At 34.1% G+C, this 17522-nt stretch overlaps 1 long non-coding RNA gene across 1 annotated transcript; it reads right to left on the reverse strand.

The window, feature by feature from the left end:
* Positions 1 to 13155: 13155 nt before the first annotated feature.
* Positions 13156 to 15216, reverse strand: LOC142517940 (uncharacterized). The gene is made up of 2 exons (XR_012813434.1): positions 15039 to 15216; positions 13156 to 13318 (listed from the first exon to the last, which is right to left on the reverse strand). It is a non-coding gene; the product is annotated as an uncharacterized LOC142517940 (long non-coding RNA).
* Positions 15217 to 17522: the final 2306 nt, after the last annotated feature.

Below are 17522 nucleotides of genomic sequence, written 5' to 3' on the forward strand. Positions count from 1 at the left end.
TGCTCAGTTTGTGTTTCTCCCCCGTGATCCTGAATTGTGGGGAAATAAACTGGATCTAAATTTACAGGAATTTGTGAATTGGATGATTGTGATTGTTTGTTGTGTTCCGCATCAGAACCAACTTCATCTTCGAGGAATACAACATCTCGGCTTCTAACAATCTTTTGATTCAATGGATCCCATAATCTGTAGCCGAACTCTTCATGGCCATAACCCAAAAATATGCACTTTTGGATTTGTCATCAAGCTTGGATCTTTCATCTTTTGGTATATGAACAAATGCTTTGCAACCAAACACTCTCAAGTGTTTGTATGAGACTTCTTTCCCTGTCCAAACTTTGTTAGGAACATCACCATCTAACGAAGCTGATGGAGAAAGGTTGATCAAATCAATTGCAGTTCTCATAGCTTCGCCCCAAAAGGAATTGGGCAATTTGGAGTGTGATAACATACACTTTATCCTTTCACAAATTGTCTTGTTCATTCTTTCAGCTAGACCATTGTGCTGAGGGGTTTTTGGAACACTTTTCTCAAGCCTGATACCATGAGTTATACAGTATTTCTCAAACGGACCCCTGTATTCACCACCATTGTCAGAACGAATACACTTCAGTTTCTTTCATGTTTCTCTTTCAACTTTTGCAGTGAAAATGCTTAAAGACCTCAACATGATCTTTAGATTTCAACGCAAAGCACCAAACCTTTCGTGAGAAATCATCAATAAAGGTCACAAAATACAGCGCACCACCGAGAGTTCTGTCTTTCATGTAACACAAATCTGTGTGTACTAACTCCAAGCGTTGAGTTTTTCTTGATGAAGAAAAAATTTGAAATGCAACTCTGTGTTGTTTTCCGGCCAAATAATCAACACAAGTTTCCAAATGCATACCAGATACTTCAGGAAGGAGTTTTCTCTTAGCCAAATTTTACATTCCCTTCTGGCTAATATGTCCAAGTCTCTTGTGCCACAACGCAATGGATGAGGTTTTTGTAGATGCATGAACCTCTCCATTTGATATTTTTGCTTGCATGAGGTAAAGAGAATTTTGCTTCATACCTCTAGCAATAATAAGAGATCCTTTGGTGAGTTTCCATTTTCCTCCACCAAAGTGACTGGAACAACCATCATCATCAAGCTTGCCTGTAGAGATGATGTTAAATCGAATATCTGGAACATGTCGAACATCTCTGAGAATGAGATGACACCCTGTATCTGTCTCCAAGACAATGCTCCCCATACCAACGACCTCAGTCAAACCTTGATTGGCCATTCTAACTTTGCCAAAGTTTCCACTTGAGTAGGACACAAATATATCTCTGTGTGGAGTAATATGATATGAAGCTCCCGAGTAAATAATCCAATCAGTTTGCTGGTATGATATACTGACACATGCATCATCACCAAGGATGATAATATCTCCATCAGATGTAACTGCAGTCGTGTCTTTCTCTTCCAACTTTATCCCATTCCTTTGATCTCTCTTCTTTTTTCTGCATTCTCTTTCATAGTGATTTGGACCTCCACAATAATGACACTTGAATTCTTTTCTGGTTTTGGACTTTCCTCTGGATTTGTCTCTTCCTTTATGAGGTCCTCTGGTGTAATTTCTTCCTCGATTATCAACTATTTCTGTAACTAATGCCTTAGTTTCAGAGTTGGCTACTTGCTCCTTTCTTCTGGACTCTTCATTTAGAAGACAATCTTTGACTGTTTGTAATGTCAGTTTTCCATCAAGAGCAGAATTACTGAGCGACACCACAAGAGTATCCCAACTATCTGGCAAGGAGCTCAGTAATAATAGTGCCGTAACTTCGTCATCCAGGGTAATCTTCATGGTGATAGATTGGTTGATTAGACCCTGGTAAGCATTCAGATGCTCTATCATATTTGCATTTTCTTTGTATCTCAGTCGTGCAAGATTTCTGATAATCGAAGCTTTGTTCAAGGCATTCTTTCTCTCAAACACAGCTTCAATTTTGGTCCACAGAGCATCAGATTTATTCTCGTTCGCGAAGTGATGAAATATACTGTGTTCGATAAAACGTCATATGAAGCCGACAGCTTTTCGATGCAGTATAGTCCATTCTTCGTTTGATATGTTTTCTGGCTTGGCACTATCTCCACTCAATGGCAAATACAGATCTTTGCAATATAGCAGGTCCAACATGCTTGCCTTCCATATGGAATTATTTGATCCGTTGAGTTTAAACATCCCTCCAATGGATTCTTCCATGTATCCTAATGTGGCTCTGATACCACTTGTTGGGAAAGATAGCCAAGTTAAATAACTTTTCGTGTAGCGGAAGGGTTGATTCTTTTCCCTTTAGCGGTAATATCAGATCAAAATATATCCACGATATCAACAATGATAATAATTATGAATAAAACGACACAAGGATTTTTACGTGGAAAACCCAAATTAGGGAAAAACCACGAGACCGAAGTCCAACAAAAGAAATCTCCACTATATCAATAATGGGTACAAATTGTTCCTACAACAAGAGGAGATAACAACAACTCTCCCTAGAACAACTTAGGGGACACCAAGAACTTCAAGAATAATTATTCTTGGATGACACACACTCAATCTCACTTTCAAAGTGGAACTCACACAACTCTAATCACATAGAAAATTCTTTCTGATGTGGAAGATCGGACATTGCCGCAACCACAGAGCATACTAAAATTTATCTAAATGACTAGGCTATACAACGCTCAAATGCTTGTGTTTTTTTTTTTTTTTTTTTGGGGATGAATGGAATGGATGGAAATGTATGGTATTTATAGGAAAAATTTTGGGTTTGGTGAAGTGTGAATGATGGATGTGTTTTCAAAGTTTGGTAGCCTAACTTTGAACCAAACTTTGAAAAATACTTTGAATAAAAAACATGCTTGAATTTTCAACAGAGGAATAATAATTATGGACTGATCTGTATATCATGGATAAATAGATGAATAACAGTGCTTTGTATATGGATTTTCAGGGTCTTCACAGGTTCTATGCACCTTGCATTGCGGAATGCATGACGTTCAAATATTTTTTCAAGCAGCTTTATTCGATTTTGCTGGCTTAGATGTGTACTTGTCCATCATTATCGTTTCTTCATTATTCAACCCTTGAATACGCTATTTTTGAGATAAGGAAACAAAACAAGGTTTTGAATATTTCTTTCACAGGTTTGAGGTATGGAATCTTAGTCTCCTTGGACGATCTTACTTATATCGTAGTCATCTTGTTGTGTGTTTCATTTTGATAGTGACTTCGTTCATGACATTCGTTCAGGTCTGCCCTTGTTGCTTGCTTTGATAAGATGTGCTACAATCGAGTAATTTACAAACAAGTATCTGTAATAGTCGAATTTTGATTCATGTGACCACGTTTGATTTGTTTATGCATCTCATGATATTTATTTTTAAAATAAAATATACTTCGTACAATTGTTTTTTGGATTCTCAAGCCATCTAAAATTTTGTGTTTGTTACATATGTTCATTCTTGAAAGATTGTTAGCATATGCTTTCGGACATAAATATCCACAATCACGCAATCCCTCTCACGCCTATATTGGAGATCTTGCAGAGTCTTATGTGAATATTTAACTGTTCAACAGCGAGTTTGGTTGAAATTTTTTAAAAACACTAAGGAAATTTCACACATCTTTGAAGTGTCTATCTAACTAGTATACAAGTGTAATTTCTATTCCTCTAAAATGTTAGAATATAATATATTATTGTTAGCTCTCAAGGGTAGATTAGTCATTTATTTTTTTTGTGTTTACCCTAGGTATATAAACATATTCTCTTTAAATTCTTTATTCAGTTTTACAATACTACGACTTGAGTTTTCCGCTCACTCTCTATTTCTTCATGGTATCAGAGCCTCCATCTCATGGATCTGTCAATCGTAGAGAAGAACTGTTAATCTCATCCACAGCTTTCGCGGATCGAACTATTTTTTTTGCTGTGTTCGTACAACTTTTCGTTCGTCTAGTTTCTCTTTGGTAATCGACTTCTTCTCTGCATCGTGTTTTGTTTTATTCGTTCGGTTTTGTTTGGTTTTGGCATCATGGCTACTCGTAAAGATGATTCTCTTCAGTCAATTAGTGTTCAATTGGATGAAAAAAATTATTCGTATTGGGGTTATGTTATGAAGAATTTCTTGCGGGGGAAATCGATGTGGGGCTATGTCACAGGTGTACGAGACAACCCTACAGACCAGACGAACCCTGATTATGCTGTGTCATTGGATGTTTGGGAGACAGATAATTCGAAGATTATTACGTGGATTAATAATTCTGTTGCGCACTCAATAGGTGCTCAATTGGCAAAATACTAGACTGCTAAGGAGGTTTGGGATCTTCTGGCACGCTTGTATACACAGTCTAATTTTGCCAAACAATATCAATTGGAGACAGATATTCGTGCCCTTCAGCAGAAAGATATGAGCATCCAAGAATTTTATTCTGCCATTTCGTCACTCTGGGATCAATTGGCATTAACAGAATCTCCAGAATTGCGAGCATTCTCACCTTATATTGCTCGGAGAGAAGAACAGCGCTTGGTACAGTTTTTGATGGCACTTCGGAATGATTTTGAGGGTCTGCGTGGGACGATTCTTCATCGTGTTCCTCTTCCTTCTGTTGACTCGGTTTTAAGTAAATTGTTAGCTGAAGAGATTCGTCTTAAGTCTCACGTTGACAAAGGGACAATCCCGATTACACCATCTGTCTTTGCAGCTCCTCAACGACCTCAAGCTAATCACCAAAACAGGTCAAATACGAAGGTTTCTCAAGATGAGTGTGCTTTTTGTAAAGAGAAGGGGCACTGGAAAGCTCAATGCCCACTATTGTTGAGTAAAGGAAAAGTGCAGCCGCAACAGCAACAATAACGACCACACAACACTCCGTGGAAACCACAGCAGCAACATCAGCCATCTCAGAACACTCCATGGAAACCACAGCAGCAGCAGAGGATTTCCGTAAACATATCTTCACTGCAGGGAATGGTCAGTCCACCCATTGGATGACGGAATCCAAATTCTTCTTCGGCTTGGTTTAACAAATCTTGAAATGCATGGTCGTTCAAGTATGATATTGGAATGACAAATCGCTGCTTGTTTTCGGTCTCCCCAACATAGACAGCAACATGTCCCTTAGGAACATCAGTTGATCTTGTGGAACTGGATCTTCTTTCAACTGATAAAGAACGTCGAAGGATTTTTAGAATGGCCATTTTTATTACAGAGCAAGAAGGGAGGGAAAGTTTCTTGAACCTGAGAAAGGTTGGTTTTCGGATGATTTGTTGATGTGTTTAACGTGGGTGAAGTGTTGTATATATATAGACATCTTTCGAGATATTAGTTCGAATCGAGCGGTGGATGGTACATAGGATCGGATCCGGATCGCCTACTGTGCACAGCATGATGTTGTGCACACATTGAATTTTTTTTATTTTTTTTTAATTTTTCTTTTTTTTTCCTCTCTTATTCTCTTTTGTTTTTCTTCTATTTTTCTCCATTTTTTTCCATCTTCCACAAACATTGTACAATTTTATATGAAATAATATAAACATTTTAATTTTTTTATGTTAAATTAATAATTTTACAATTAAAAATTACTATATTAAATTTTTACATGTGAAAAATCGTATCATTTTTTCCGAATTTGATGAGTATTATTAATTTCATACCAATCTTAGGCTTGAATTCGATATTTAATTTGAACTATAATCCATCAAGAATCTGAAAGTATCAATAAAATTTTTGGCTGGTTTCAGATTAATAGCAACATAAAAATAGAAACCAACAAAATCAAATAAAAAATTTGATAGCTAAACAATTAGAAAAAGAATAAGACATTTAAAAGAAGAAAAAATCGAACCTTGTATGTTATAGTATTTCCTGCAAAAAAAGTAATAATAAAATTGAGTGAGAGAGGAAAAACGAGAAAAAGTAGAAAATGGACAAAAAGAAGACGAGATGAAAACAAATGTTTATACTATTTTCGTATAAAAGTGTGTGAATAATGTTTGTAGAAGAGAGAAAAATGGAGGGAAAACAAAGTAGGAAAAGAGAGGGAAAAAAAGAGAAAAGAAAAAAGAAAAATTAAAAAAAATAAAAAAATTCAATGTGTGCACAGCATCAGGGGATCCGGTTCCGGATCGATCAGTAGTGGCCAGAAAAATTTGAGAAACACAAGCACATGAAGCCTAACATGATTTTGTCTAATTGCATCGATCACCAAATCACGTACGTTGAGACATCGTTCCCTACCAATTTGGGCAACAAACAATCAAAGGGTCCTCAAACAAATCACTTAAATTTTCTTCGGGTCTGTCTAATTCTTGTCACTTGCGGAGCTTAAAATTTATCTGTTTAATTCTAGTCATTTATGAACTCAGGCAGGACCATGTGAAATGAGAACATGACAGACTTGATTTAATGAGTGAACTACTCCATTATTAATTAATTAAAGTCTTTATTTTCTACCATATGTTAAGATGGATAACGTTTGGTGGACTCTAAAATGTATTTTATTTTCTTGGACATGAATGAAATCTTAAATAAATTTTAATCTTGATAAAAAAAAATTTGCATTATTGAGTATATTCATCAGGGAGAAATTAAATCTGCATATTTCTCATGGTCTATCGTGGTAGCACAAGGTGAACTGCATAGGAATTAAAAGACGTTTTTAACAAAGAAAAAGTATGTTCTCATTCTAAAATTGTCCTTATAAATTCATGGAATATATAATTAACAAAAAATTTCTTTCAATCTCTCCTTATAAATAGAAAAATAAGCAATTATTAAATTTCTCTCACATGTATGTTTGAAATCTAGGGAAGTGTTGGACAAAGAATTCATAATAACAACTAGAACAAGATAATGATGCATTTGAATAAAAAGTTAGCGCATCAATTACCAAAATTTCTTGTGTATTTATAATTGCAAATATTTTTCCAATAACATTTACATTGATTTGAACGGATAACGGGATAAGTAGTCTAGAATCCCTAAAGCTGGCTAATTAACATATGAATTTCTTAGGCATAGTTTGGTACACATGATAGGATAAACATGTGATATATAATATAAGAATAAGTTAATGATAAATAAGATGTAGGATATTATATTTAATGTTTGGTATGATTTTAATAAGAGTGATTAAATTTATATATTAGATTGTAATGACAAAATTAACCTTATCATAATAAATTTTATAATTTCAAAATTGTTGCTTGAGTTCATATTTTTTATCTGTTCATGCGCCGATAGTGCTTGCATGATTTATTTATTTTTACCTAATTTTATTTATTATATAATATGATAATTGAGCCCTTGATTTTGTGAGTTAAGTCAAATATCAATTTTTAAGGTTAATCGGGTGATATTAATAATTTTATTGAGATTTATAAAAATTATTTATATAATTATCTCGAATTCATTTATATAACTATCATATTATATAATATATAAAAATAAATAAAAATATTTATTTGATTTTAATTTCTACCTACTAGCATAGATTTATAAAATCATTTATAAATTAAGGGTAATTAAGTCATTTGTAGTGTATTTTATCATTAAATTAAAATTATCACACCTAATAAAGGGACATTTTATCCTTCTAAAAAATTATTTATCAAGGGTATCATGCGCTTTTTAAAAAGGTACCAAACATGGGATATGGAGGATTATTTATCAATCCCTCCCTTATCCCATGTACCAAACTATGCCGAAGCAAAATATCCTTTGGGAACATCAACGGATTACTTAAATATTTTATTGATTTCGAAGTGAAAATACATGCAATCAATATTTTAACAATTTTAAAGGAAAATGGATTGAACATCCTTAATATAATAACTGATCAAGACAAACATAATGGTTTAGAACAATCCAAAATGATGAAGATAAGTTAAATAGACTGAAAGTAGCATCAATCATGCAGTTTCAAGTATTTTGAAGCAAAATAAGATTCGAACAACATTTTTTGAGAAAAGATTTTGAAATATTGATAGCCTACCTCATAAGGTTTTTAGAATATTTACGGAATCGAATTGTGAGTTTTCTACGGAAAGTTATGAGATCTAAAATAATTTCCAAAAATGGAGCAAACCCTAAGCGCTGAGGCGCCTACCGATCGAATTTCTAGCACTAAATCACCTTTTGATGGCGTTGAATCATCTGTTCCTCGAATTTTTGGTGTTGAGGCGCCTCTTGGCGGCGCTTAGACACATGGAGCTCAAATTTCTAGCGTAAGGTGCCTTCTAGAGGTGGAGAGGCGTCTGTAGCTCGAATTTTTAGCGTTGAGTCGCTTGGTGGGTTGTGCCTAAACGACATATCTGTGCAACTTAATACTAAAATTGGCATTAAGGTGCCCAAAATTCTCTCAATCGGATTATGAAGCTAGCGGCTTTGATTGGTATGCTATCGTTGAACCACCAAACTTAACTTCCTACTCTCTAAGTAAAATGAGTGTAATTGTGAGTAGGGTCGAATTCACAGGGAACAGGAGATTTATTTCTTTCGAGACAAGAAAATTAAAAGGAGAATTTGTTTGATAAAAATTGAATAAAATACTAGAACTAATTTAACATTCAAGAAGAAATAACTAATCAAAAGAAAAAACTAATGAAATGTAAATTTAATATTATCAAGCTCTTATTAATGGGGTTCCATTATTCAGTTGTATAAGTAGAAGCCGACAGAAAACTCCCTAAACTCGAACTCGAAAGTGGAATTCGAAGAAAAGGGAGAGATTGCTCTCAGATGCTACTTTTTAGGCTAACATATTATTTATTCAAACAATTACAAGCAATTAACCTTAAAATTATATGGATAGCCGCTAAAATCCTTGTGTTTTCCTAATTTAATTGACCAAACCCAGTATCCAGTGAAAACTTATCAATAATCAACTAGGCACGATAGTGTTCTATATTAATTAAAAATAGCATTTTCATTTTGTGAAAACGGTTATTCTTAAAATATTCTAATTTAGATAGCTGCAATTGATAAATTTAGTTTCGTCGATTTATTTAGACTAAATATGTAATGATAGCACAACACACCTAATCTAGTGTTATTTAGGTACCAATCGTTCATTACAATTACGGATAAATGAATTCATGGATAGCAGTAGAAAATTATACATGGAATTAAATTGTCGGATTAATCAATATACAATTTTCATAAAAATAAATCATAAATCAACGAATACTTGAACAAAATAAGAATAGTAAATTAAAGCACAAAAAACCTCACAGTCATAAAATTAAAATATTAAAAATATCCCTTGAATAAGAAATAAAAACTTAGCCTACAATTGTCGAGAAGAGATAAAAAATTCATACGACTCCTTCTTGTTCAACGCGTTAAACTGAGTGAGAGAGAAGAGAGAATTATCTCTATTTTGTGTGCCTCCTTCTCTTCTTCACGTATAGATGGTTAATTGGACCAAAGGAAAAGTCTATTAACCAAAAGAAAACATAATGTAGAAAATATCTCAAAAAATGAATATAGAGTTTTTAAGGAATAAAACTCTATCTAGTATTATTTCTCTAAAAACATCTTCTCTCTCGAAGAATTATTTTTAAGTCAAATATCATAATTAGGACCCTAAATTTGGGCATAATCTTCACAAATTTTGAGATTCAATCCTGGAAATTCAATCAGGTTTAGCTTCACATATAGTAAAAGAACAGTTACAAAGCGTGGTCACGCATTGTTCCAAGACTTCTTCTATTTTTATCTTTTTTTCACATTATCTTGGAAACTTCAAATGTGATAAAAATCACGTATTTACCTCAAATTTGCTCCATGACCACAAAATTTCTTCTTATAACAAAATAACACCAAAATGTATAAATTAAGCATGTCAGAAATGAAAATAATGAAAAATATTATAATAAAAATACAAACTATTTTGAGCCTATCACTGATATAATATAAATTTCACGCCCCATGAAAAGCATAGGGAGACGTCCGACGTTGTCTCACAATCATATAATTGCAAAACAACAAGTCTCAGAAGTACATAATTTTCAAAGGACTCTATTTATTCATAAATAAAAATATATTCTTTACAACTTGAAAATAATCACACAATGTTTTATAGCAGTGGAATGTAAAACATTGACTATGATGCAGCAACATATAACTTTAAATAAACTGATAATAAAATGAAATTTAAAGTATTGGCAGTGGTCTTGTCTTTTCTTATCATCCTGAGAACTAGGTTTGTTCTTCATCTTCCAATCGATCTTAATTCTTATCTGAGAAAGTGTGATGAGTGAGTGATATATTCATCCTTCAGTGAGCAGAGAATTCCTCTCATCCTTTAAAATCATTTTTTCCAACAAAAACAATAATAGCAGATATATATATAGAAATATTCTTATTTTTCAGGATAAACAAGTATCAAAATTATGTATTGAACGGATTATGAATTTCATGGTTAACTGATATCAGTATCATATATGTTCTTTCTTCTAAGGGGTGAGCCCAGGAATCAGGAATGTTCTGAATATATATTTTTATCATTAGTTCACAAAGTTTCAATGCTTCAGAAATATAGATTTCAGAAAAATCGGCTTGAATTTGAACGACGTTTGAAAATATCTTTGGCTTGAAAACCTTGAAAATTGGAAGGAAAGTTTTCCCCTTCTTGCAGCTGCCATGGCTCTAAATTTTGGAGTCTTTTGTGCTTGATAATGATAATATGTGACTTTCCTTAAGCTTGAGTCACCATTTATAGTCGCCAAAGAGGTGAAGTGAAAGGTCCTCTTTATGGCCCTCTTTAAATGTCATAGTTTTCTTTTATTTAAATGTTATAACTCTCAGCATTTCTGGTTAATGAAGCTTCTTCTTTGCCCCTTTTATTTTTTAGTGTATGGCTTGTAAATGACATTTAATATGTTATAATTACTTTTTTATTGTTTCTTAATTTTCTTGCATAATGTCCCTTAATTTCCTTACATGTTGATAAAAATTTTCGGGTCTTCACACACATTATTGAGTAGGGTAGCTTTACCTCCACATAATTGGTTCAAAATAGAAAATAACATCTAAAAAGGAACATCCATCCTTGTTAGAGTTGAGTATGGCACAAACTTAGAATAACCTTACATGGTGTCAAACTCCGAGACCAGGGTTAGTCGACACCGATGTTGTTTTACAAATACATAATCGAAAACAACAAGAATTGTAGTACGGTATAAAAAACTCAGTTTATAACTCATAATCAAACGTAAAATTGTTTTTACAACGAAAAATACTCGAAAACGATAAAACTATGCGGAAGCATTTACAACTAAAAGGAAAAAAACAAACAAACAAAACATGGATCTAAATAATTCGTCCATCACTAGCCCCAAAACCGGTCATGTTCTTCTTCTTTTATATGTTCTTCAAGCTTATCTGGGAAGTGGGAATAAGGGGTGAGTAATATGGTCGTCACTCAGCAAGCGGGGGCCATTTGAGCACATACATAACAATATACAATAATTTCGAAAACACATGTTGTCATGCCCCGGGACCGAGTTTAGTCGACACTGGCATTGTTGAACGATCACATAATCGCCAAACAACAAGCCTCGTATTTCAGTATAATCCAAAACCAGTCTATTTCATAATTAACTGAAAATAATCTTGTCTTACAGCGATAAATTCTCAAAACGAAATAAAATGTGCCGAAGCGTTATATAACTTGAATCAAAACTTAGGAAGAACATAAGCGAGTAATCTTCATGTCTTGAAATTTCATCACCAACCTCAAACATGTCATTAATCCTCGTCTACTTGATCATCATCCTTATCTTAAGAGGGTAGAGTAAAGGGTGAGTGTTCGAAAAAACACTCAACAAGTGGGAGTCGATCGGTCATAGTTGATAACAAATGCATTTCATAAATATCATTCAAATACAAACTGTTGTTGAGTTTGTATTAACTGATCAATGGTTGGAAAGTTAATAGAAACTGGTTATATTACAACAATTAGTAACACAAGAATCCGTTTTATCAAATCCAACTTTTTTGTCAAGAACATGATTTTCATGGCTAACTGATTATATTAAATCAAAAAAATGACACTGATAATCATCTTACTTAAATGGCTAACTGATCAGTTCCCTAAGTTATATCCTTTAAAGGGGGCGAGGCCATAGTATCGATAATTATATCACACCGCATCAGGGCCAAATCAAATCAAATATCTGAATTTTCTTACGATTTCAAATGTGAATCATAACAGCGTCTTCAAAAATAATTTTCTCAAAAGTGATTTCGAATATTATTTAGCAAATCGAAGGAATAACATATGTCGATCGTATTTCAAGAAACAGACATAATTTATTTTTGTACAAACGTGGACATACTTATGAAGAACAAGTATGTAAATATATATATCAAATAGTACACTTATGAAGAATTATATATAGCTAAAGCCCACTTGCCGAACAAAATAAGTGTGCAAAACTTTATCGAATATAAATATATATATAAGCACACTTACAAAGAACAAGTGTACCAAACTTTATATATAAAAAAACAAAAACCCAATTAGAAAGAAATATATATATCAAAAGCCCACTTACTCATAGTTCAAATATATGATTCGAACTTGACTGATACTTGGGTAAAACTTGGGTCGAACACGAGCAGCACTTGGGCGTCTCCTCTTTACTTGAAATGATCGAGACTTATGAGTGATTTGGGAGGATTTTTGGTGTGGTTTTATACTAAACCAAAGCCTTTATTTATAGGCTTTCAAGGGTAAGGTGAAGGTCACTCCATTCATTTTCATTTATCTAATCTTAAATGTCATTATTCATGGTCATTAACCTCCTCTTAATGACACCTATTCATGACCATCAATCTCGTATTAAATACACCTATTCACGGTCATTAATCTCCTCTTAATTATCATTATTTTGCTCTTAATATAGGTAGTTTAATGACTGATTTATTGTGGTATAAATTTGTCATTAAAATGATGATAAATGGTCAATAATGATGAAACGTCTACTCGTTTCAAAAGTGCGGAAATATTTTTTTTTGTTTGCAATTATAAAATTTCATTTAAAATAATCGTATTTATTTACCAACAAGAATGACGCAGTTTAAAAAAAATACTAACGTCATCCAAAATCAACATAAACGTATAAAAATTCTTAAAATCATCAACGTATAAAAATGTTCATATCATCTCATATCTCATAAATCATAAAGCGGAAAACATGTGGTCCTCGGGTCGTGTCACTGCACCAGGTTTGCCTACTCAGAGTTCAGCACCTCCTGTCTCCTACCCAAAATGCTCACCTGCATCACACACGCCTAGTGAGTCTAATGACTCAACACACCTGTTCTAGTAATAACAAGTACATATACGCAGCACACAGCAGTGAAAAATAGCATAATCAATATACTTTTCGTGAACTTAAAAACATGACCATAAGCGTGTCGTGTAAAATCGTAACGTATCAAAAACATGTCTCATCATGTTATCATATCGTATGCGAAACCGTGACCTGTCAAAACATGGTAACAGCATGTATCATCGTATCAACATATACGTGTTAAAATCTTAATTTGAATTCCGTTCATTAGCTGTGACTTTCGTATCATCATGTCATCATGTCAGTCGATGGATCCATCTACGTGTAACCGCGGTACCCGGCGGCGAGGGTCATCAGCGACGGCATTACCCGCCCACTGAGCCCAGGGCCTATCATATCATGTCAATGGAAAAACGATCGTCGGGCTCCCTCTGGGCTTTCTCCCGTAAACGGGCTCCCTCTGGGGCCTTTTTCCCTCACGATATCTCCAATCATATCATCGTGTCATCGTGTTAGTCACAACTAAATCACTTACTTCAAAACGTGTCATCATATTCATCACTTAATAAAAGTATGCATATACATAATTTTTCTTTTAAACCAAGCATGCACCGTATTTATCATAATTTCGTAAAAATCATAAACGTGATGCATGAACATTTAAAAATATCATAATTTGTGCTCAGGGCGCTGCCAAGACCAAAATCTCACCCCGGGTGCAAAATGACCATTTTGCCCCTGGAACCCAAAAATTATCGTTTCAACCCTGGACCTCGAAAAATTGACCCGAAGCTTACCAAACTCCTTAAAATGTCCCAAAACATATTTAAAAGCATTCCTGGACGTAAACTCGAGCCAAAATCGCAGCTTTTCTAATTCGTTTTAAAACTTAGACCGAGGGTCCCGGTTTTTTATCCCGAATCGACTCGAAACTTAACCCAAAATTTCTCAAACTTTTACCATAATTACTATACCCTCTAACAGCCCCTAAAATCTTCAGAATTAGCTCTCTAACCTACGGCTAACCCACTTCACTCAATAATTCTCGGCCACCCCCACAAGCAACATCCTAAACCCAACACATGGCTCCATTTCTTAATTTCCTTCGGTCCACCCAACTACCACCACATGTCCAGCCTTTATGACTCACCATTTAGTCCTTAATGAACTCCTAAACCAAGCCTAAACGAAGCATCTGCTGTGCAACTAAAAACGGAAAGGGTCGACCCTCTCCAAGAACAACTACCCGAGCTCTCTTCAACTAAACCCCCTTCGATCTGCTCCTGGACCGAGACCAGCTGTTCCAGCCCTTAACCCACCTCTCCTAGACCTTGACTGGACCCTCATGAACCAGCCTAACCCACGGCTGCTCCACCATGCAAACCGCAGCTCCCCCCCGATCGCGGTTCTCACAAAAACGCCAACCCGAAGCCAACACCTACATCTCTTGATCGATCTCCAACCAAACTAGATCACACCTCAACTTCAGCCCTTAGACTTCATAACCTCGATCTTAACAGCACTCAGCAACCCTTTGCGCTTGAAACACCATAAACGTGAGTAACAAAACACATGATGCAAGTTTCATGTCAAAAACATCACAAAAACGCAGCCACATACGAGATCGATGAACAACCGTACATATACATATATTACAGCATACTTAGGGCGTAAGTGATGAGAAAACGAAAGTAAAAGCGTGCCTTTGATGATTCCTACGCAAGAACGATGAAGAACAGACGTCGGGGAAAGCGTCGGGGAATTTCTTTTGCAAGCACAAGCCATGGCCGAAGCTTGCTGATAAAAACCATGAAAATGGCTGCTGAAACCCACTAAAAAATGAAGAGAAGAGGGGCTGTCGGCTGTGGGAGTTAGATTTAGGTTTAGTGGTTCCTTTGATATAAATAAATAGTCAATTAGTGAGATAATGGGCCCTAAATGGTATTTTAAAATTTTAAAAAGATTTTTTAAGCTCAATAAACTAAAAAGTAGGCCCGTTAAATCCAAACACGCTCCCGAAAAATATTTCGTGTTGAAAAGATTTTGAAAATATTAGTCGAACCCTTAAAAAGTCCCCCTGATTCGATAAAATTTGCGTACCGTTAAAAATTAAAATCATGCGGGTAAAAATAACCAAAAATTCTCATTTTCGAAAAATACACTTTAAAATGCTTTAAATTAATTTATAAAAATAACTCATGTAATAAAATAATTTTTCTGAAAATTCTCCAGTCTCCGATCCTCGTTCGAACGCGAAATGCAACTTAAAAATCTTTAATGCATGAACCTTTAAAATTTCATGCATGAATTATGCATAAAATGCACAAAATAATTAAACACATAATTTAAAATAAAACCTTAGATTGCATGAACTTTAAATAAATCATGAATTACACAATTTCATGGAATAAAGATGCATTTAATGCTTTAAAATAATTTAATAAAATACGAAAGAAATTTAATAACTTGCATGCATGTGGCTCACGCGGACCTTCAAATTTTTAGGACGTTACAAATGATGGGAAAATGGTTATTCAAATTTCCAAGATTATGATTACATGGAACTCGAAAATATTGTGCCAAAATGAGCTGAAATTTCCTATGATATATACAGGTCTTCTCGTTGCAAGATTTCGGGTCTTTACACACACCATGCACAACATGACTCATATCATCAGCATAAGCATAACTTTAACTAGGCACTGAGATTCCTCTACTTTCCATGGTTTACTGATATTGGTCCTTAATTTTTACTCCCCTAAGGAGGCGATGCTATATAACGGTTCCAATCCCGTTGTGTAAGGGCCATAAACATATCATATATCATTCATATCCAGTTGAATCCTCACAGTATCAACACATAAAACGTACGATAATCGTAATAAGAAGGCGATAGAAGAAGAATTGCACTCGACCGAATTTTCGAAAAATCGAAAGTTACATAACCGAAAATTTAACTTTTAAAACAATCTAACTTACCTCAGATCAGGTAATAAATGTGGAGGGTTCTTGTGCACTAGGATTTTCGAATCCTACTTCCGGATCTAGACTGCATCAGTGTTTCGACAATCGGCATAACTTGGGAGAGCAAAGTCTCGAAAATTCCTAGAGAGAACTAGAGATAATTTCGAAAATATGGAGTGAAATTCAGGTGTGATTTTCGAATGGAATGGTTCTCATATTTATATGGGCTGACTGCTATACTGATCGTGTATTATCTTCACGTATAAACTTTTGAATCAAACTTTAAATATATGATAATTTCTCATTCTTTATCCATTTTATTGGATATTTTCGAAATTATATATCCGTCTACTTGGATAATGTCTAAAATAATCTCCAGTCCAGGCCTGAAATTTCGAATTTCTGTTTAATTTCCAACATTCGGTAGATCTTTTATTTTGCAATACAATTAAATCATTTCCCTTAAATACCAAAATTTTTCTTATTTAATTTCGAATTTAATGGTAATTTATCTAAAAAATAGGACTCTTGATTTTTCCTAAAATTCTGATATGCAAACTTTTGAATTTCCACTGCCTGTATTTTTTTATCATGTAAACTTTCCTATCTATATAATTTTGAAAATTACAAATAAATACCTGAAAATTTCGAAATTCCTAGAGTATATTATCATCTTGCTTGATCTTGATCCAGATATGTCAATACTATCTCAATTATTATACTTTTATCTGGTATTTTCTACCAAATTCAAATTTATTTCTCAAAATTTACCTGTTTATATCCAATATCTATTTATTTACTTTCTTGGAACACGCTCTATTTATTTATCCAAGCAAAACAAAAAAATTACAATATCATCTTAAATTTTGAGCTGCATAAATATTGTATAAACGATATAATTATCTCACACAACTTTATAAATGAAGGGTCTTTAGAGTATGATATTGGAGTGACAAATCGCTGCTTGATTTCAGTCTCCCGGACGTGAACAGCCAAATGTCCCTTGGGAACATCAGTTAATCCAGTGGTGTCGCGCCCCGAAACTCGGGAATGACACCGGCGTTGTTTAACAATCACAAATCGCAACAACAAGCCTCTTGTAGCACAGTATAAACCGAACCAATTTATATATCATAATTTCCACGAAATAAACATTGTTTTTACAATAACGAAATCCAACGAAACAGTAAATAATGCGGAAACGTCTTACAATTATTAAATCA

Source organism: Primulina tabacum, chromosome 1, assembly GCF_025594145.1.
Source record: "Primulina tabacum isolate GXHZ01 chromosome 1, ASM2559414v2, whole genome shotgun sequence".
Classification (NCBI taxonomy): domain Eukaryota; kingdom Viridiplantae; phylum Streptophyta; class Magnoliopsida; order Lamiales; family Gesneriaceae; genus Primulina; species Primulina tabacum.